The sequence below is a fragment of the Thamnophis elegans genome, chromosome 11 (assembly GCF_009769535.1).
Source record: "Thamnophis elegans isolate rThaEle1 chromosome 11, rThaEle1.pri, whole genome shotgun sequence".
Taxonomy (NCBI): Eukaryota; Metazoa; Chordata; class Lepidosauria; order Squamata; family Colubridae; genus Thamnophis; species Thamnophis elegans.
The window spans coordinates 56,938,906-56,959,942 of record NC_045551.1 but is presented as its reverse complement, the minus strand read 5'-3'; the positions used below and the strand labels follow the sequence as shown (position 1 = coordinate 56,959,942).

Genomic DNA, 21,037 nt, shown 5'->3' with positions numbered 1-21,037 from the left:
GAACGCTTTTACCTTCCCACCAAAGGTGGTTCCTATTTTTCTACTTGCATTTTTACATGCTTTCAAACTGCTAGGTTGGCAGAAGCTGGGACAAGGAATGGGAGCTCACTCCGTTACGCAGTACCAGGGATTCAAACTGCCGAACTGCCGACCTTTCTGATTGAAAAGCTCGGCATCTTAGCCATTGAGCCACTATGTCCCTCTAGGGATAACATGCAATCCCACAATTTTTTTTAAAAAAGCTGCCATTTCTTGGGAGAAGCTTAAAGTCCCTTAACAGAAGGGCTCGCAAGGGAAGTGATGGTTCATTGCAACTCTTAGCAATTCTCCCGTTCCCCTTCGGAGCCATAGGAACAGGAGGATCTTCTAGCCACCAGGCATGCTCAAAAGAATAAACGGAAGGAAATGGATGCCCAAGACAGACGCGTTCCAGGAGGGTGTGAGCTAACCAGAACTGCCTTTCATATCCAGTTTCAAAGTTTTTTAAAAAAAATTAATTCAACTTTACACATATTATAGAAACAAAGTGTTGACTGGATCTTCCCTTCTACACCTTCTCCTTTACATAATCCATTTTATCTCATGGCTTGGTTTTCACTTTCAGCCAAATGATTTTCTTCCGTTATTTTCCATTTTTATACTCATTTTTTTAGTACATCAATTTCCCTTTCAAAAATTGCACCAAATTATCATTTCATATTTCTCTATTGGTCTTTACTATAAACAATATAACCCTCTAGTTACGTTTTGACATAAAGAGCATTTCTTTTCTTTTTTTCTACAATTAACAATATACTTTATTACTTAATTAGTTGCATAACAATACCAACCATACTACTATTCCCTTTAATCTACGAATACAACTCATTTCCCCCTTCTTCCTCTTTTATCCATTTTCTCTTGGGCTCTCACGAATTCCACTTTTAATCATTTATTTTTATTATTCTGGTGCTGCCTTTCATATCCAAGGGTGTCACCCACAACAGCGGTTTGGCCATCCGCCTAGGGTGGAGCAGAAAGCACAATCGATCGGCCTCTCCTATCAGTTTCCTTCCCTCTTTCTGCCTGGCCTAGCTAGGCCTCTTTTTCCACTCCAGACCCCCAGGAAGGCCAGCTACTGCAAGGCTGCAACGGCCAATGGGGTCATAAATCTCCCTGAGGTGAGGCTGCCCGGATGAAGGATCTCGCCTGGGGGCCCTTCTGTTACAGGGGAAGGGGGAGCGGCTGCCGGATGGAATGAGGAGGGGGGCTGTGTTGCCTGCCTGCCTGCCTGGAAGGCTCTGCTCTGCTGGGAGGGTCTCCAGCTGTGACAGGCGCCTGGGGCTGCTCGCAGGGGAAGAAAGACGAGCGGTAGCTGGATCTGGCCCAAAACAGGGCCTGCCTCCGAGCAGACAAAGGACGGTGCTCAGACTGGCAGGTTTAATGAACTGTTGGAATCTGATTAGAGGCTAATGTCCCTTTCTGTGCTTTGCACCAATATACAGCTGATACTTTAACCATCTCCCCACCCCCAACACCCTGAACTCATCATTCAACAGAAGGAGAAGCTGGGTAGGCAAATGGGGACTCCTCCCCGCCCCCCGGGCCATAAATCAGAAGATCCCAAGCACAGTCATGCATCATTTAGCACATGGACACCTTCTTGCTATCTGGGTCAATTCTGTCCCTGTCCTGAGCATCCCAAAGCTGAATTTCCCCAGGAAAGGACTCCCCGTTTCTCTTTAAAAACAAAAGAGCAAGACACAAGGAATGGACGCTATGGATGTGGATCGAAATGTATACAAGGTTTTTTGCTAAATTCAAAGGTGACTTTCTCTCTAATGCAGGATGAGTCCATCTTTCCCTGTTTAAGGCAAGACAAGAACTTTGTTAAACTACACTCAGTCCTTCCATGCAGTCACTGCGAGTCCCTTGGACTGCACGGCGATCAAACCGGTCAGTCCTAGAGGAGATCAACCCTGACTGCTTTTCAGAAGGCCAGATCCTGAAGATGAAACTCAAAGACTTTGGCCACCTAATGAGAAGGAAGGACTCCCTGGAGAAGAGCCTAATGCTGAGGACGATTGAGGGCAAAAGGTGAAGGGGAAGACAGGGAATGAGGTGGCTGGATGGAGTCACTGAAGCAGTCGGTACAAGCTTAAATGGACTCTGGGGGATGGTAGAGGACAGGAACGCCTGGAGGAACGTTGTCAATGGGGTCATGATGGGTCAGACAAGACTTCGCAACTAACAAATACTGCCACTATGAATGCTGCTCATCAATTTCATAATGGAGTCTCATTCAATTTAGCAGGAACATTCCTGTAGCACCTGAAATCCACCTGGCCCAATCGGAGACCCAGACTGTGCAGGATAGGCCTTGGCTTATTACAAGCTTGTTGATTTTAGGTGAAAGAATCTACACATTGACAATGATGTTAAAAAAAACAACAACACCCCACTATAAATCCCACCATCATTGCCGTGTCTCTTTTCAGACATCTTTGAAGATTTTGACTTCTGAAGGATCAGCGTAAGTACCCACAGGGAAGAAAAAAATATATTCTTAACCATTCCTTTGAATCTTTGCTGCAGGGGTGATTTAAAGAGGAAGATTTTAGGCTGGGCTGTGTGAGATGAAGGCAAGCGCTACGCCTCCTTTCAAAAATTTCCTTGGAAGCAAAAAAGTTCAGCTCCAGCTTCCTGCGGGGCCTCTGTGCTGCCTTGCTATTGAATCAGGTTGACTGGCCATTGTCTGGAAGTGAATCCAGGCTTTCTTTGGCCAGAATATTTGTTGGGAACATCACAGGGGCAAGGAAGCAGTGGAGTGGATGAGCTTCTCATCAGAGGCAAAACCCAGGAGGAGGGACAGGAAGAAAGCAGGATGAATGCTTTGGGAAAATGCTTCCCTGTCAAAGCAGGGTCACACAGGGAAGATCTAGGAGGGTTTGGAAACAAAGACACAGTTGGCATGGAAAATGCCTTGATTATTTAGGGAGGAGTCCACCCTCTATATTCTTGCTCACCCTCTCCTTTTTTTTCTTCTTTAAGAACTTTAAAAACCAGTCTTTCAGTTTAGTTTCAGCACAACTTCAAATCCATCACTGCACAGTTAATCTCAATTCTCTTTCATCTGAAACACGCCAACTTCGATGCCATCTCATCACAAGTTACATTCTTTGGAATTCTGGCTTATTATAACCTGGGAAATGTTGATTCAGATCACTCCAGGGGTGAAATTCAGCAGGTTCTGACAGGTTCTGGAGAATCGGTAGCGGAAATTTTGAGTAGTTCAGAGAACCGGCAAATACCACCTCTGGCTGGCCCCAGAATGGGGTGGGAATGGGGATTTTGCAATATCCTTCCCCCCGGGAGTGGGGAGAGAATGGGGATTTTGCAGTATCCTTCCCCTGCCACGCCCACCAAGCCCACACAACCGGTTGTAAAAAAAATTTGAATTTCACCACTGCATCACTCCCATTGCAGCTGTGATTATTGGTTAGATTCATATCTTTTCTCCAAGAACCCCAGGTAGCTTAAATGGGGATGATTTTGTGGGTTCCTTGATGCTCTCTGAACAAGCTCAGAAAGGGGTCTAGGACAGCTTGCCATGGCCAACTCAACGTGGGACAATTCAATGCAGTATTAATCATTTCATTGATATACTTTTATTATTAGTAACCATGTTTTCATCAAAATTTGTGGAACTTGGATTTTTGGATTGAGTGGATTTATTTTATTTTATTATTATTGGCCATGGTTCAGTCAAAATTAACATTTGTATTTATTAACTTGTTCCATGGTGAGTTGGCTCTGGCAAGTTGGCCATGACGAGTTGGCTCTGGTGAGTTGTCCCATTCCACTCAGAAAGTACCAAGGACTCCACAGGTCAACCCTGAGCTACAGAGACTCTCTTTTATCCCCACAACTCAACTCTGGAGAGGCTTCTATTAATGTCTATCAAGGCAACTTGGTCTATCCAATTATGGGATGAAGAATAGCTAGACCCCCTCATGGCAGCTCCTGAGATATTGGAAGAATGCTATCATGTCTTCCCTCATCCTTCTTTTCATCAGACTAGACATACCCAGTTCCTGCAACCGTTCCTCATATGTTTTAGCCTCCAGTCCCCTCCAGTCATCTCTTTTGCTCTTCTCTGCAGTCTTTCTAGAGTCTCCACATCAGTGGTGGGTTTCAATTTTTTTAGAACCTCTTCTGTAGGTGTGGCCTGCTTTGTGGGAATGGCTTGCTGGCCATGTGACCATGTGTGAGTGGCTTGTCAGCCATGTGACCATGTGGGAGTGGCTTGCCAGCCATGTGACTGGATGGGCATGGCCAACTTGTAAAATGTGTTGAGACTCACTTAACAAAGCTCTTGCTTAGCAACCAAAATGTTGGCTCAGAAACTCTGGCATTTGAAGCATGCAAGTCTTAAAGCCGTCAAGTTATAAGACCCTTGCACCCCTAATCCTTTAGAAAAAAACTCCCAGGGGTGTTCAAACTTAACAGCTTTAAGACTTGTGGACTTCAACTCCCAGAATTTCTCTTCTCGCTCTTCATCTTGATGATGTGCGGATGGGCGGCGGGAGGGAACTGGAACCGGTTCTAAATGGCACTGTAGATTTGTGGAACCTCTTCTATAGAAGAGGTTAGAACTGGCAGGAACCCACCCCCGCTCCACATCTTTTTTACATGTGACCATGTACACATGCACTGTGCTAGACAGAATGTTCAAGTGAAAAACTCCACTCATCATATGCAGGATGGACTTAACACATTTTGGATTCATATTTATCCAGCAGAAGTTCTCAACATTTTTAAGAAAGTGTGCTTGATAGAAACCCAGCAGGCTGTTTATACAAAGAAATGCCCTCAAGTACACGAACTTTTTCTGTGAGAGACGGTTTCTGAAATCTTTCTGAAATGAAATGTTTGCTAAGCCTCCTTAGTGTATGTTAGCAAGGCTACCTGGCCGTACCTACAGCCATATGATAATCTGACACAGCTCCATTCCCTGAAGGACAGCTTTTCCCACGAACACATGTGATTGATTTCATGGGCTTGAAATGAAAATGGCTGATCTGTCCCCTACTCAGCATTCATATCGTGGAGGAGAAAGAAGAAAGAAAGTGGAATAATCATCTTCTTTTAAGTCAAATCCTGGGAACAGCTGGTCAGATGAAGGATCCTCTCTGTTTTCTTGCAGACATTTCATTAACCAAACTAGGTAACATCATCAGTGCTAGAACTGATAACACTTTGCCACCTGCCGGTCACCACTACTGGTTCGCCTGAACCAGTCCAAACTGGCTGAATACCACCTCTGATCTACAAGAAAACAACTAAGCTCAGAAACCACCAAGGATCTCTCATTTCAATCTTGTACAACAATTATTCTCCTTTAGCTAGTCAAGATGCTGCCTCTTCTTTGAGCTTTCAGCTACCTCCCCTCCAAGTCTCTCCAGCCAGAGGACATTTAAAGGAGATTAACATACTCTGTCACTGATCAGACATCTCCAATGGGTTGGAGTTGAAGTTCCCAACCATTCAGCCAGCAGGACCATTGTCTGGGTGGAAGGGAAATTCAGAGAAGAGGGTTTACCAGATTAAGCTTGACCTGACCTTGGAGAAGACATGGATCGCAAGGGCAGGAAACAATCTCACTCCTCCTGGGTTCATTCTGGCTGATGGAGCTCTTCTCACTGGAGATGTTCCTCCTTCAGGAAGACTGCCAAGCTTTGAACTCTTAGCAATTTCTCCCAGTTCTTCTCATGTTCTCCTCAGAGGATCATGGGCCACATTTGGCTTACAGAAAGAATAGCTCAAATGTAGCAGCATTGACTCACATAAATTCAGATTGGAGGGCAGCAAAGAACCATCACTGTGTCTGCCATTCAGTGACAGGGTCAATAAATCACTGGCTTTTTTTTCTTGGACTCCCATCATTTGTCTTTTCAGCTCCTTATTTAAAAAGGCTGAATAAACACAGTTGCCTATTTCCCATTGAGATATGTCTTGCTTTAAATGCAAGTAAGGTTCCTATTGTACAAATCAGAAGTCCACCCATTAGGAAAACATTAGAATGTGCAGAAATGAACAGATTAACGCTGGAGAAAGAACAAATTGAATATTATATAATTGGGAATTGTTTTATCAATGGTTAGAAAATAAAAAAAGGAAATTGGAAATCAAAAGAAGGAGGCGAAAGAAGACCAGAAAATATGTAAGATGGAGATATAAATAACATGAAAATTGTTAGTATTATGATGATAAGGATTATTATATTTAATGTTATTAGCACATTTTATTAGAAGATAAGTGAAGAGGGGAAAATGAACAGGTTTACTATGTTCAACTGTTTAATATGCTATAATTCTAAGATTAGAGAATTAATATTGATGTGAATAATGTTGTAAATTTTGATGGTTATTGCACAGAGATATTTGTACCCAGATGACACACTGTTTAAGAAAGATGGAATATTTATATATTTTTTAAAATAAAAACTTTATTTTTTAAAAAAAATCCAGCCATTCCCCCAATTACAAAACCCAGGTATGGTGGGTTAGTCTACATCCTCATTCCTGACCAAAATCCAAAGATTGCATGTAGCTACATCTCAGTTCCATGTGCCAATGTAGCTCTGTTCTTAAGTGCTGCATTGCACAGAACATTTGTGGCATCACATCCAGCTACTCAGCTACTGATCATCTGCAGTCAGAGCCACCCAGATGTTTCACACAATCAAAGGAAGATTTCCTGGTGACCCTCATCTCAAGCTTGCAAACCCCATGACTTCTCACTTCAGCAAAACCCTCCAGAAGTCAATTTGCAGGACGTGAAGAAGAAGGTTTCAGAAATTTCAACAGTTGCAGGGTTTTGCCTGAGCTTGAAAACTAAGCCAGATCAGGCCTGGCTAATCCTTGGATGGAGATCACCAAGGAACCCCAAGAGAGCAGGCTAATCTATGTGTCCCAGGATAATGTTGCAGAGTCCAATCTGAATTTGTCACTGGTACTAGATGTATAAGTATAATCTTTATTGTCATTGTACTTAAATACAATGAATTTGGTTGTTTAGATGTGTAGACTTCCGAGTTTTCAGACTCATGCTGGAGCCCATCCTCAAGAAACTCTGTAGTAGACTGTGGTTGTGGCCCACCAGTGGCCACCAGAGCTGGCTGCAGATTCAGACAGTGAGGAGGTTGGGGAAGAACATGGGCCAGTCCTGGAGTTGGGAAAGGCTCTGATGAGATCTCTGTGTTGGAGGCACAGAGGGAGCCAGGGCCATATGCCAGTTATCAGTTGCCTTCAGAGTCAGACAGAGGCAGACAAACACCTGGAGCCTGTTCCCAGTGTGTACATGTGAAGGGTGGCCAGATGAAGGGAACAGCTAAAGAACAGGGGTCGACTTGGGAGTAAGGCCACAAGTGGACGATGAATGGCCCCTTGCAGAGGAAATAAAAGAGGAGCGAAAGGGGAGTGGGGTTTGCAGGAGACAATTAGTTCACTTAATTGTTTCGTGACTTTCCAAGACTCCTTGCCAAGTTTTGCAGATATCAGCCTGGTAGCTCTCCAAGGTCTGTGACTGTAAATCCTCCTTTGAAAGACTTTGCTGGATGTGAATGAGCAGAATTCACAGTCAATTAATAAAAGGGTTTTTTGTCAGGACAAGGAGTCTGCTTCATGCTCTTGGGAAGCCTCGGTCAGAACAACTGTATGCTTTGGGAACACACATAGAATATCCCAAAGCACATACTCTGCTAGAGAGAAGTTCTCTGAGGATGGACTCAGCATGAGTCTGAAAGCTCAGAAGACTAAACCTCTGATCCCAGTAACCCACCCAGATTGGATCCTGCAGAGTAGGCTGGACTGGAAAGTCAAAAATCCATCCTGGAATTAGCTGTGGCCCTCTTATTGCTGGTGGGGAAAATGGCACAGTTATGTCCACAGAGTCCTCTGGAGCCAAGCTCAACTTGAAGAAGAATGCATAGATAGCTCCCTTACTGAGCTCAAGCTCCCTTGCTTCATTGTACATTAATTAAATCAAAATGAGGATCTCTTGTACAGAGGCCGCTATGACATCTCATGCTTGGCTTCTCAGCCTTTAAGTGCACATTGTCCTGTTATCTTTGCTCTTGGTAGCGAGCGAGTTATTAAAACAATGTACATGCTACACACACCGAACAGGAATACGCCACATCTGTGGTGGAGGCCGGAACACTTATCTTTCATCCATTATGCAAAATCTCAAAAGAGCAGCTAACCAGCCGCGAACTTAATGCAGTCAATGAGATTAGCCACTCATCTAAGTTAACTTTCACTTTAGGGAAATAGAAGGCTTTCTGCGTTTTGTTTTGTTTTTAATTTGAAGTATATGTAGCTCGGGTGCTATTTCGATAAATTTTTTTGCTATTTTTTTTAAAAGCTCTGAACCAGTGGTGGGTTTCAAAAAATTTTAGAACCTCTTCTGTAGGTGTGGCCTGCTTTATGGGAGTGGTTTGCCAGCCATGTGACAAGGTAGGAGTGGCTTGCCAGCCATGTGTCTGGGTGGGCATGGCCAACTTGTAAAATGTGGTGAAACTCACTTAACAACGCTCTTGCTTAGCAACCAAAATGTTGGCTCAGAAACTCTGGCATTTGAAGCACGCAAGTCTTAAAGCTATCAAGTTACAAGACCCTTGCACCCCTAACACTTTAGGAAAAAAAAACCCAGGGGTGTTCAAACTTGACAACTTTAAGACTTGTAGACTTCAACTCCCAGAATTCCTCCTCCAGTCATGTTGGCTCAGGAACTCTGGCATTTGAAGCACACAAGTCTTAAAGCTATCAAGTTACAAGATCCTTGCACCCTTAACCCTTTAGGAAAAAAACCCCAGGGGTGTTCAAACTTGAAGCTTTAAGACTTGTAGACTTCAACTCCCAGAATTCCTCCTCTCGCTCTTCATCTTGATGATGTGTGGATGGGCGGGGGAAGCGAGCTGGAACCAGTTCTAAACAGCACGGTAGATTTGTGGAACCTCTTCTATAGAAGAGGTTAGAACTGGCAGGAACCCACCCCTGCACTGAACCTAACCTTTTGTCTGAGACAAAAGGAACCCCCCACCCCCAATGAACTTTGTTAGCATATTAAATGTTTAATTAGGCTGCTTTTTTTTCTGGGAGGTTCAGCAGAGCAAAGGAGGGGCGAGGAATTTTCCTTTAATCCACTTTTCCTTCATGTAGAGCCCAACAGGGATCAGACTGGTGTTTACCCTTCTAAAGCCCCAGAGAGAACAGGGAATTAATGCAGAGTGACAGGAATAAATGGAATATAAATGAGAAGGAAGGGATGTAAGAACTGAGATTCCACCAAGCTGTTGTTCTTTTTAACTTTTTAATAAATGATGAGGTGTAGGCGTTTGTGAGTCAAACCCATCTTGATGGATGTGCAAACAAACAAGAATGGCTACAAGTCTATGGAGATTCTCAGTCATCCAGATCATGGTTGTCCCAAAGGTGTTTTTTTCAAGAGGCAACTGGACCTTCTGGTTTTTCTTTGAAGACGTTTCGCTTCTCATCCAAGAAGCTTCGTCAGCTCAGATGGTAATCCAAGATCTGAGGAAGCTTCTTGGATGAGAAGCGAAATGTCTACATTAAAAACCAGGAAGTCCTGTTCTATAGATGGCATTTAGATCCTAAAAAGCTGGCTTCTATGTATCCGAATGTACAGCCTAAATGTTGGAGGTGTGGTTCTCTTGATGCTACATATTATCATATATGGTGGACCTGCCAAAAGGTTAAGGCATTCTGGATAAAAATATGGATTATGCAAAATATCTTTAAAAGAAGGATAAAGTTTACTCCTCAGTTATTCTTACTAGGTATATGTACTGACTTTACAGTGGTAGAGACTAACTTGATTCTGCACCTAATAACGGCAGCAAGACTGTTGGTGGCGCAATACTGGAAGAAGGAAGACTTGCCTACAACTCAAGAATGGACATTGAAAGTTACAAACTTAGCCGAGATGGCTAAAATATCGGCATATCTTAAAGATCACTCAAATGAGAGATATAAACGAGACTGGAAAAAATGGATTGACTATATACAAAATAAATACGGGACCAAGAAATTCCAGTTAGCCTATGCTTAAGATCAGAAATGATTTAAATTGTTTAAAGTTAGCTCAGCAAGAAGAAGCTAAGGTCAATGTAGAGATGTCATTAATTTCTTTATTTCTTTTTTCTCAATAGATTTTAGACTGTGTTTGTTAAAAATCCATACCGTGTACAGGTTCTGGGAAGTCGGGGGGGGGGAGGAGGGGGTTGGGGGGAGGGTGGAGGGAGGGAGGGGTATACATTAGGCTAGACAAGAATTTGGTGGTAAACTAGAACTATTTTGACACACAAAAAATTGTACTCCGATGTCTTACTGATTGAGGAATGATGAAATGTTTGTTTTAAAAGAAATAAAACTTTTGAACAACAAAAACCAGGAAGTCCAGTTGCCTCTTGAAAAAGCTCCTTTGGGACAAGAATGGCCACAATCTTTCCCAACACTGTAAATAGACAACAAATGATTAAGGGCCAGACACAACTCCTCTACAAGAGCTATAGCACTGGAGTTGTGTTAGGGATGTAACCCTAGTCTTGGCTTGGCAATGTATATATATGAGCATAAGCCATGATTGTAACAAATGTATCTGTTACTTTAAATGCTAGAAAGATGTAATTGGATGCTAATTGCTTTAAGCAGCCATACAAGGAGGAAAGAACTATCACGGAGTCTCCTGATGTTCCTGATTCTACTGATTGTTCCTGACTGTTCCTGACTGTTACTGTATGAGCTTAGTATTCGGAGAGAAGACCGTGTATTGGATGGTGGCTAGTCTGTTTAGTAGTTACCTGTCTACATGGTAGTTGAGCAACTGTAACTTCAATGTATTATAAATAGACTGTGTATATACTTCCAAGACTGCTTATAGTCTGTTTGGAGACTATTTATCTTATTTTTGTTGCGCAAGTCAAGCTATTATTTGTTTTACCTTCGGTGGTTGTGAGTGACCATTCAGCGGCTTATTCATTACTAACTTCTGCTGCAGAACTCCTAACGCGGATAGACTTAACAAGTTGTTCTAACTCTAGATTGTGGCTGCAAAGGCTGGACATTAAGACCCCAAATAAGAAAGTTGACAGCCCCTCCAAATTGTGGACTGAAGACAATCACTAAGAACACTCTGAAAGGCGAGAAGAAACAGTCATTCAGTCTTGGGTGACATAATGACCAGCTGCTCTCTTGGGACAACAGCCAGCCAGCAAAATTCACATATTTGTCAGAAGGAGGCAGGGCATCCGATGAAATCAGATGAGAGGACAAGATAAAGTGGAAAGGCAGGACCTTTAAGAGGGCAGCAACGTCCTGATAGAGCAAAGGAGTTACTACTGGAAGCAAATCAAAATGATGAGTGTTTTTTCTCATGTTTGTCCATCAGACGTCAAACTCCAAGAGGTGGCACCACTCTTAACCTCTTTGATTCACATAAACAATCAAGATGTAGAGTACACACCAAGAAGCAGAGTTTCTTCCCCTTCTTACAATACCAAAATGTGGACTTTTCTGACGAAGAAGAGTGAAATGCTCAAGGTAGATGCATGAACCACAACTAAGTGGTTCAGAACCAGGACAGATTGAGGTCTCCCAACGTTAAGTGGTAGACCTAACCACCCCAATATTTTCGGCACAACATTCTCACATGGGAGGGGTCCTTCAGACCAATGACTTTTGAACTGACTCTTTGGCACTTTCTAGATGTCCTTACAAAGGGACGTGGTGGCTCAGTGGCTAAGACACTGAGCTTGTCGATTGAAAAAGGTTGACAGTTCGGCAGTTCGAATCCCTAGTGCCGCATAATGGAGTGAGCTCCCGTTGCTTGTCCCAGCTTCTGCCAACCTGGCAGTTCCAAAGCATGTAAAAAATACAAGTAGAAAAATAGGGACCATCTTGGTGGAAAGGTAAGTGTTCCGTGTGCCTTCAGCATATAGTCATGCCAGCTACATGACCGCAGAGACTTCTTTGGACAGTGCTGGCTCTTCGGCTTTGAAACGGAGATGAGCATCACCCCCTAGAGTCGGGAACAACTAGCACTTATGTGCGAGTGGAATATTTACCTTTACCTTAGATGTCCTTGCCTGATCTCAGAAGGTAACTAGGTCAGTGTCGGTCACTCTGCCTGGGAATCGAAGATGATAGTTAGCCTGGGATGACTAAAATATCCCGAGGGAAGGCAATAGTAAACCACTTTCAGTATGCTGCTGAGAAAACAGCATGATAAACGATAGCTTGTATATTCAGCTTGATTCAAGAGTCATTGTTATCCCTCCATTTAAGATTGTTCTCCCCCCCTCTTTTTCGTTTCAGTTTTGTGCTTTTATTTTCTCCCTTTGTCTTCTTCTCCCAGCCTGTGAGTCACCTCGGCCAACCTCCCTTTTCTACACAGTGATGCATCTCCCCCAAAGGATCCTCTGGTTCCATTTCCATTCAAGGCTTCGGTCCTCCAGGGCATGTTGCATTAGCTTGGATCGCTAAACCAGCTTTCTTGATGGTGGTAAGTAGGTCTCTGATTTAGAGAACTGCCGGGGTGTTATTACCGCGGTCCACAAAAGCGCGATCAACGAAAGCGCGCATTTGACGTCATCACAGCGCGACGAAAAAAATTAAAAATTGAAATAAAATTAAAATTAAAGCAAGCCGATTCACATAAAGGTAAGGGTTAGGTTTAGGGTTAGGGTTAGGGTTAGGGTTAGGTTAAGGGTTAGGGTTAGGTTTAGAGCGTTAGGGTTACGTTTAGCGTTACGTTAAAGGTTAGCATTAGGTTTAGGGTTAGGTTAAGGGTGAGGTTTAGGGTTAGGTTAAGGGTTAGGTTTAGGGTTAGGTTAAGGGTTAGGTTTAGGGTTAGGTTTAGGGTTAGGTTTGGTGGGGTTAGGGTAAGGTTTTCGCTTTATTTTTACATTTTTCGATCACAGCGCGATGTTTTCGTCGCGCTGTGATGACGTCAAATGCGCGCTTTCGTCAACCGCGATTTTGTCGTCCGCGGTTTTGTGGTGGAACCGTTATTACAGAGGATATTTTTAAAGGTAGCTTTAAACTAAAGAGCCTCTTGATGCAGGTGAAGAAGGAGAGTGCAAAAGTTGGCTTGAAACTCAACATTAAGAAAACTAAGATCGTAGCATCAGGTCCTCTCAATTGCTGGCAAATAGATGGGGAAGAAATGGAGGTAGTAACAGATTTTATTTTCCTGGGCTCCAAGATCACCTCAGATGGGGACTGCATCCAAGAAATTAAAAGACGCCTGCTCCTGGGGAGGAAAGCTATGGCAAATTTAGACAGCATATTAAACAGCAGAGAACATATTACCATTTATGGTGGACCTATGAGAAAGCTAAAAAGTTTTGGAAAAAGGTCAAAAACTGGCTGGAGGCAATAACAGGGGTTAAAATAGAATGGAAACCTGAAGTTTTTTTTATTAGGAATAATGTCTGCGAAATACAAAAAAGAAATCCAGTATTTAATACTACATATAATTACGGCAGCAAGGATTGCCTTTGCCCAGAAATGGAAAAACAAATTAACTCCAAGCGAAGATGAAATAATAAGAAAGATTATGGATTGTGCTAAAATGGACAAACTAACTAAAGAAATCCAAGGAAAAGAAGAATCAGAATTCTACCAGATATGGGATAAATGGTATAGGTGGATGGAGGAAAGAAACAAGAATCAATGAAGGAATATAACAAAACTCAAAAATAATAGTTATGAGTAGAAATAAGAGGGTTAAGAATGGTGAAATCCGAATGAAATACAATAGAAGGGGAAATAATATAAGGTGAGCGGTATTGATTGATAATTGCTATTGGAAAGAACAGGAAGCTCCTGTTCGTATTGTATTGTGTAAATGTGGTGTACGTCTAAGTTTTGTGTGTGTGTGTATTTTACATGTTTGTTAATTTAAAAAAATTAATTAAAAAAAAGCAGTCAAGGCTGTGGTTTTCCCAGTTGCAATGTATGGCTGTGAAAGTTGGGCCTTAAAAAAGAATTGAGGCCTTTGAACTATGGTGCTGGAGAAGACTCCTGTGAGTCCCTTGGACTGCAAGGCGATCAAATTGGTCAGTCCTAGAGAAAATCAACCCTGACTGCTCTTTAGAAGGTCAGATCCTGAAGATAAAACTCAAATACTTTGGCCACCTAATGAAGGAAGGACTCACTGGAGAAGAACCTCATGCTGGGAAAGATTGAGGGCAAAAGAAAAAGGGGATGACAGAGAAAGAGGTGGCTGGATGGAGTCACCGAAGCAATAGGCATGAGCTTAAATGGACTCCGGGGGATGGTAGAGGACCGGAAGGCCTGGAGGAACGTTGTCCATGGGGTCACGATGGGTCAGACATGACTTCGCAACTAACAACAACAATTTTTAAAGAGTTTCTGAAAAATTCAGCTTGTGCAATCTGCGGTGCCTAGGATATTGGGTGGAATTGGGTGGTTACAGTCGTGCTCTGCCAACAATGGAGTCGAAGTTGTTTTGCGTTCCTTTCTATCCAAGTTTCTCAGTTTAAAAACATTTTTTTAAAAAAAAGAAAAGGAAAGAAAAGGTTGCATAGTATTTTATTTGCACAATTCTCCCCAATTGCACACGTACATATGTATATATAGTTTTACTTATTCTTCCCTAGTGTACAGTATATATAATTTCCTAATGTACGCTCACTTTTGTATTTATCTTTCTCGAACACACTAATTTTATATGCCATAGTTGAGCCAAGAGCTACATCAAAGCTTTCGGAAAAGCGAATACAGTAATCCAAAGAATGTTTGCGTTCTGATCATTGGGTTCGCTGGGGAATTGCACATTAATCTCTTCGTTTCCAAATCCAAAGGAAACCTAGTTGTGCTCCAGCCTCCCTTGTCAGCTGAGTCATGCATTTCCAAGAGAACCCTGCTTGGCCCCTCCCTTGTAGATAGTTCAGCGCCAAGGAAAATATATATTGACGTCTCAAGTCCTTTTGGGGCTGGATACTTCATTGTCAAGATGTATTTTAAAGCTGGTTCTGGGATTTCTTTTACTTCTATGGATATATTTTTTTCAATCCCTTTAGGCTCTGTGCATTTTCTTTTGTGTGTTTCAAACAGTGTGCATGCTTGCTGTCCTCCATCGGCTGCAGAAGTCAAATAAGAACCCAGAAAATGTCAAACTGCTAAATACTGTATGTTTTCTTGGAGAGCTCAGTGTGATGCCTACCATGGTAGCCCAGTGGTTAGACTGCAGTACTGCAGGCTATCTCTGCTGATGCCGGCTGCCTGCAATTTGGATACGGAAGATACGGAAAGGAAGTTATGCACCTGGCCATACTGAATATCCCCATCAAAGGAAAAAGATTGGTTCCACTACTCAGCTTAGTAGAGTCACTGGCAAATATTCTCACATTTAGGGCATAGCGCTGCAGAAGATGGACGCAGGAGTCCAACATCTGGAATGCTCCCCAAAACTCAGAGGAAGAGAGAGCTCCAAGAAAAGATAAACATCAAATGAAGGAAGTTCACCTATTCGAGAGAACCAGCTGTTAACTTTTTAAGCAATTCGGAGAACCGGTTGTTGGAAGAAATCTCCTTTTGTTTTTTCCCACTTTACAAGGGCTAATCCTGTAAGGAAGGCAGGAAGGAAACATTCTGGTGTTGTTTCTAGCCTGATCTTTATTGACCTCCTTACAGAAACTGCTTCTCTGGTTAACCCTTATTACATTGTAACAGTTAAGGTGAAGCACTCATCAAACTGAGTGACATTGAGTTGGCCACACCCACACAGTCACATGACCACCGAGCCCCGCCTACTCAGCTGGTCATTAGGGTAGAGAACCAGTTGTTAAATTATTTGAATCCCACCACTGGCCTAGTTGCTCCTCAGGTCATCATCGTGGCTAGGAAAGCGGTGATAATCAGACATCTTCCCTTTCGGAACAGCCATTATTTTAATCGTACCCTTGCTGACATTCCTTGTTTCCAGGAATTTGCTTTTGTTTGAAACTAATTGGGACAAGGCCCTGAGCAGACACAATTTAGAGGCCAACCAGCTCCAGATGCCTTTGGGCAAGTGTATTTATTTATCTTTCAAATTGATATCATGGCTCATCTCACAAAGCAAGTCACTCTACTCTTGAAAATAAACGTACTTCTCAAAAGCAAGAGGAGAGAGCATACAAGAACAGAAGAAGAAAAAAATGAAACATAATAAAAAGGACCTTCCTAGATCCTGGTAGATACTGTGTTTCCCCAAAAATAAGTCAGTGTCTTATTTTATTTTGAACCCCCCTCCCGCCCTAAAGAAGCAATTGGCCTTATTTTTGGGGAGTTCTTATTATTTTTGATGTGCAGAAGGCGGAGAGCGTAGTCACCTCATGGCTGCTGCTATGTTGCAATATTTTCAGCAGGGGTGGATTCCTGCCAGTTCTAACCTCTTCTATAGAAGAGGTTCCACAAATCTACAGTGCTGTTTAGAACCGGTTCCAGCTCCCTCCCCCCCACCCATCCGCACATCATCAAGATGAAGAGCGAGAGGAGGAATTCTGGGAGTTGAAGTCCACAAGTCTTAAAGCTGTCAAGTTTGAACACCCTTGTTTTTTTTTCTAAAGGGCTAGGGGTGCAAGGGTCTTGTAACTTGACAGCTTTAAGACTTGCATGCTTCAAATGCCAGAGTTTCTGAGCCAATATTTTGGTTGCTAAGCAAGAGCGTTGTTAAGTGAGTTTCACCACATTTTACAAGTTGTCCATGCCCACCCGGTCACATGGCTGGCAAGCCACTCCCACCCAGTCACACAGCCAGCAAGCCACTCCCACCCAGTCACATGGCCAGCAAGCCACTCCCACAAAGCAGGCCAGAAGAGGTTCTAAAAATTTTTGAAACCCACCACTGATTTTCAGGGAGGGCTTATTTTAGTGCATGTGCTCAAAAGTTTGATTGGGCTTATTATCCAGGGAGGTCTTATTTTCAGGAAAACAGGATAGATGTTTGATCAAAAGGACCTGGAGCAAATCTATTCTTAGCTGAGAGGTAGGAACAACTGGAGACAGGCACTCCCTCCAATAACCAAGCCCTAAGAGCCGGGGTGGCACAGTGGTTAGAATGCAGTATTACAGGCTAATTCTACCGACTGCCAACAGTTCGATTCTGACCGGCTCAAGGTTGACTCAGCTTTCCATCCTTCCAAGGTTGGTAAAATGAGGACCCAGCTTGTTGGGGGAATAAGCTGACTCTATAAACCCCTTAGAGTGGACTGTAAAACACTGTGAAGTGGTATGTAAATCTAAGTGATATTGCTATGCCACATAGGACTTTACATGTAATCATCACCTGTAAAGCCCACTGGTGGGCAATGCAGATTGCAAAAGCAGCTATGACACCTGAGCACTTGAAGAACCCTTCCATAACTGCTTGCCCCATTACATTCTGGAACAGCTGTAGTTTCTGAGTTGCCTTCAAGGACCGTTCCCAACGACTGCTCTTCAAAGTGATCAGAGTACAAGGGACTCTCTGGAATATGGTAGACACTACCTTACAACAGGTTTTTTCCCCCTCCACACAGCAAGGAGAGGCTGCATAGAAGCCATCACAATCCGGTCTCATCCTCCACATTTACCAGACATTTGGAAAATAAAATAAAATAAATGGAGTATAAACAATAATGCAGGCTCAAGGGATTATATTTTATGGGTAAAAAGAGAGATAGGAAGTTGCATTAGCCAAACATACATCTTTATTCTGGTTATCAAGAGAAAAGGCTACTCAATCATTTCACAGCAAAGCTGTGCTATCATTTGGAGAGTTAGCAATAGTACTTAGCAATAGCACCTAGACTTATATACCACTTTAGAGCGCTTTACAGACCTCTCTAAGCGGTTTATAGAGTGAGCCTATTGCCCCCAACAATCTGGGTCCTCGTTTTTCCAACCTTGGAAGGATGGAAGGCTGAGCCAACTTTGAACCGGTCAGGATGGAACTGCCAAACTGCTGGCAGCTGGTGATCAGCAGAAGTAGCCTGCAGTACTGCGCTCTAACCACTGAGTCACCGTGGCTCTTAAGACAGAAAAGTCCATTATCACCAGAACAATGAATGTGGCTTCTTCTTCTACGTTCTCTAGAAGCATGTCCAGATTGATTCTAGAAAGTGCTGTTTTGCACTTGCACATGGGAAACCCCTGGATCTAGCTTGTCAGCGTTCTCAAGACTCAGCCATCTTTTCTTTCAAGTCTCTAGAATGCCTCTTTCAACTTTGCCATGGAGTCGGGAGTCTCATAGGGCTGCCTGTTCTGACCTAGGCTTCCCCCACCCAAAAGCACGAGACAGATTCCTGGTCCCGACAAAACCCCTTTCATTAAACGAATGTGAATTCCTCTCATTCAGATTCAGCAAAGGCCTGGCAAACAGTCTTTCAAAGGTGAAGTTATGGCCACAGACCTTATCTATCTTGGAAAGCTGCCATGTAAATATTTTCCAAATGCAGTGCAGTGCAAGGAAAGACTTGGCACAGAGTCTCTGAGATTCACGGACAGATCTTCACACTCCTGAAGCAAGCAAGCAAAAAAACAAACGAATTGTTTCCTGCAAAAGCCCACTCCCCTTTCGCTCCTTTTCTATTTCCTATTGGAGAGGCCATTCACCGTTCACCTGTGGCTTTACTCCAAAGTCAACCCTGATTTCTGAGTTGTTCTTTTCTTCTGGAGCCTGTACCTGCGCACACTGGGGACAGGCTCCAGCTGTTCCTCTGCCTCACTGCTGTCTAACTCCGAAGGCAGCAGATAATTGCCATACAGCCTTGGCCCTGTCTCTGCCTCTGACGCAAAGCCTTCATCCAAACCTTCCCCAGCCTCCAGGACTGGCCCATGTTGCTCCCCAACCTCCTCACTTTCCAACTCTGTGGCCAGCTCTGCTGGCCTCAGGTGGGCCACCACACTGCCCATGGTCTGAAGAGGTGCTCAGCTGCCTTCTTCAGAACAAACTTGGATTGTGAGTGCATCTGACAGCCAGTTTTAGAATACACATTGCTGCGTTTGAATAATATTTTTTTTTAAAAAAAAAGCTTCAGGAGAAAGAGAGAATTTAGAGGGGAAGCAAAGAAAACAGGTGGATAAGCAAAAATAACAGCTGGAAATTGAATCCAGACCAGAAAGCTTCTACAAATATTGCTCCATTTCCTAAACCAGTTTTTTTTCTCCCCCCAAAACAGTCTCTTTCCCAAGGGAAAGTGTTCTTCCTAAAATTTCAGGAGAAAGCAAAGGACCTTTGTTTCCATTCAGAGTTCAAAAGGAATATAAAGTGGAGTCAGCCTATTGGAAGGTTCAGAGAAGAGAACCTCCCCCCACCCCCACACACACATCGATAAAGCTGTTAGTCAGTACTGCCCGGACAGTAATTGGATGGAGAGCAAGATGTTTCCCATCGAGATACTCCATGGTGCTAGTCTCCCCACTCAAAGAGTTGTTCATCTCTCCCTAAAGCTCCTTCTAGGGATGGGGAATTACCTCTGGCACCTTCTGGCTGAGACCAACATCGCATCTGTCCCTGTGAGGCAGAGGTGCGTTCCTACCAGTTTGCACCTATTCAGCAGAAACGGTTCGTCAAATCGGTTCCACCACAAAACCGCAATGCCCTTATCCGCGCCGACATAAGTGCGGAGGCAAATCCGCGGCGTCTGAAGCGCTAAAAAAAAACGACCCTACTGCCGCGACAACAGCGCGGTGACAGAAGGGCGTTCTACATGCTTCGTTCTTTGCCTCCAAAGATATCTCTCCTCCTCCAGCTGACATCGGCAGTGGGCACGGTGCAAAGCGGGCTGCCCAGCAGCAGCAGCCCGCGGGAAGGGTCCAGCTCAGCCGCAGGGGGCAGCAGGAAGCCCACGGGGGCCCCTCCGTGGACGGGCGGCCTCCACCGCCGGCGCCTCCCCCAGAGGAAGGGGCAGGGCGGGCGGTGGTGGCGGCTGAGGCTCTCCCGGGGCTGGCGAAGTGGGCTTGCCCGGCTGCAGCGGCCGCCGGTCCAAGGAGATGTTGTTGAGGAAGAAGAGGGCGGCCTGCCTCCACCGGCAAGCCCGCTTCACCAGCCCCGGGAGAGCCTCAGCTGCTGCCGCGTCGTCCTCCGCCGCCGGCATTGGCGGCCCCGCTCGGGCCCCCTGTGGGCTTCCTGCTGCCCCCCGCGGCTGTGCTGGACCCGCTTTGCCCCGTGCCCACTGCCGCTGTCAGCTGGAGGAGGAGGGCTACCTTTGGAGGCAAAGAACGAAGCATGTAGAACGCCCTTCTGTCGCCGCGCTGTTGTCATGGCGGTGATGACGCGCGGTGATGACGTCGCAGCTTTAGCAACGCAATTTAATCTCCGCTATTTTGTGTAGCGCGGTTTTGTCGTGCCACGCGTCAAATCTACCATACCAGTTAGAAGAGGTTCCACCAGTGGACCCGGAAAGCAGGCCACACCTACAGAAGAGGTTCCAAAAAATTTTGAAACCCACCACTGGTCCTTGGATATGATTATTCTACACTATCATGTACTGTGTTTGTGGTGCAATCAGAACATTGCGTGTGTTGAAGTTGTTTTAACCCAAACCAAAGATGCCTTTTAAAAACAAGTTTACATCATATTCTTATGCATGCCAGTGCTCTGTGTGAGGTAATTTAAGGTGGTTCTGACAAGTGTCATCGGCATCTTCAAATCCGGTCACATGGGCGGCAAGCCACTCCCCTCTGGTCACATGGGCGGCAAGCCACTCTCACAAAGGTGGCCAGACCCACAGAGTAGATTCGAACAATTTTTGAAACCTACCACTGCTGTGAGGAGAGGGGAGATCATTAACCTTACATGAATTTGAAAGAACCAGCTAGGTTTCAGCTTCTTGGGTAAGAACAGCCCAGTGGTGGTCATCATCGTCGTCATCATCATCATTATCATCATCATCATCATCATTTAATGAATGACCCCATAATCCCTTATGGGGTGGAGTCTGGGCAACTGAATGGAACCGGCAGAGCATTTTAATGGCCAGATC

At 44.1% G+C, this 21,037-nt stretch overlaps 1 protein-coding gene across 1 annotated transcript in view; it reads right to left on the bottom strand.

The window, feature by feature from the left end:
• KLF12 (Kruppel like factor 12) overlaps positions 1–21,037 on the bottom strand; it is a 260,582-nt gene that overhangs the window by 154,479 nt on the left and 85,066 nt on the right. The window lies entirely within an intron of this gene.